Source organism: Mastigoproctus giganteus, chromosome 9 (assembly GCF_048544385.1).
Source record: "Mastigoproctus giganteus isolate SK-2022 chromosome 9, ASM4854438v1, whole genome shotgun sequence".
NCBI lineage: Eukaryota > Metazoa > Arthropoda > Arachnida > Uropygi > Thelyphonidae > Mastigoproctus > Mastigoproctus giganteus.
This window is the reverse complement of record NC_143583.1, coordinates 205,520,571-205,522,643: the sequence shown is the minus strand read 5'-3', so window position 1 is coordinate 205,522,643 and position 2,073 is coordinate 205,520,571.

The window sequence follows — 2,073 nt, the reverse complement described above, 5'->3', positions numbered from 1 at the left end:
GGTAAGAGACCACCCAAGCAGAAAACGATCGAGGACTTTTGGGGCAACACATGGAACAGTGAAGTAAGACATAACAGCCAAGCCCCCGGATAAAACTAGAACGGAAGAAACCCAAGGATGTAAGAGAGATGGAAAAGAAGTAAAACTGTTGATCAGGACCTCCCACAACTCGCGAGATCCAAGAATAGATAATGTCCACAACTACTTGTACAATAAGCTCACTTGCACACATAAGCAACTAGCAGAACAGTTAACCCGAATAATAAAGCACGTAGAGAAAATCTCAAAGTTTCTCAGTCAAGGAATATCATACCTGAAGCCTAAAGACCTCCTAGAAGATACAAGATACTTGGAGAAATACAAGCTAATTACTGGTCTCTCAACGATGTACAAGATCCTGACCACCTGCATAACCAAAAAGATATCAGACCACTTGGAGAGCCAGAACATAATGGCCGAACAGCAGAAAGGATGCCAGCAGATGAGCAAATGATGCAAGGAGCAATTAACCATAGATGTTTCAGTTATAGAGCAAGCCTACAAAAAGCGGCGCAACCTGTACATGGCCTCCACTGATTATCCCAATGCCTTTTACTCCGTGCCTCATAGCTGGCTAATAGAAGCGCTGAGGATCTTCAAAGTCAATTCGACAGTGAAAAACTTCCTAGAAGCAATCAAGGCGAAATGGAGTACCACTATTAAGGGCTAGAACATCACTACCAGACTGATCCCCATCAGGAGAGGAATCTTTCAAGGAGATGCCCTGAGCCTACTGTATTTCTGTCTAGAACTCAATCAGCTGTCCACTAGGAACTATCAGGCAAATCGACTAGGAACATGCAATTTATGAACATAATACACATGGGCATAAAGGTAGTTTTTTGGTGTCCCTAATATGATACGGTAGTTCTTTTAAAAACCGGTTTATCTTACATCTCTATGCCGCGTTTTTGTTAATACAAATACTGCAGTATTATTATCAATAAAAATATTATACCGTTTTTTTTTTGTAAATTAAAAAAAAAAAAACCGAATGAACACTATGATATAATGTCTGCAATAGGACGAAGATGGACCTATCTGCACCAAAGCATCTTTTAACAGTACAACTGTCTGTGTCCCAGGGCATTGGACTGGTTCGATGAACAGTGCAAGCTTGTTATCCGTCCTCTTGTGACATTATTTTCACCTGATATCCTCCTAAATGACAATATGCAGCACGTCTTGGGACATGGAACGGCGCCTGAATCCTGTAGCACCGGATACCCGTAAACTGCTCTGTCACAGTTTACGTTGGATATCATTAGCATTAGCATTAGCAGTTATTGTACTTGTGTGTGAAACACCTTCCAAAAGCTCTTGGAGTCCATGTTGCTCTGCATCCAAACAGTGCTGCATACTAAAGGTGGCTCAACCAGGTACCGAGTAGGTGATCCTAATTCAAAGACCTCTCGGTTATCAGTCTTTATGTATTTGAACATATTTTTGTAGTATTCACAGAAATCGTGACAAGTCGAAATGTGTGATTAGTTCCGAATATCGTGACTTCAAGACAAAATCAACGCCAGGATAATTAAAGAAACAGTAAAGTCAACTTCAGTCAACAATTACCGTTATGATCAAAAGCGACCACTTTTCTTGAATGATTCATGGATTTTGCTAGTATTTATTAAATTAGTTTCCCAGAAATCTTCGAAAAATTATGATTTTTCAGTTTCATTGTTCCAACCGAACCAGTATAGCTTAAAAATGAAAATAAAATTAAAGCTCCAATAGGGACATTTTGGTGATATTTTTATTAAGTGAAACCACTCTTCTATGTAATAACGCTATCGTGCCTCCTGTCGGGAAAAAAAAGTACGCCCTGTTGGTATTGTGGGAGTGATGAGTCCCGTCCTTTCGATTTTTGTTTTGTTGGTCAATTAGTTAGTTCTAGCAATAGAAATATTGCTTGATTCATTTGCAATGCAGAACTTAGTCTGTTTGGATCTCATGCGATTATCCGAGGAAGATTATTGCTAATAATGTGACTAGTGAAATTTGACACTTGTTTATCGATTAAAAAATAAAAAA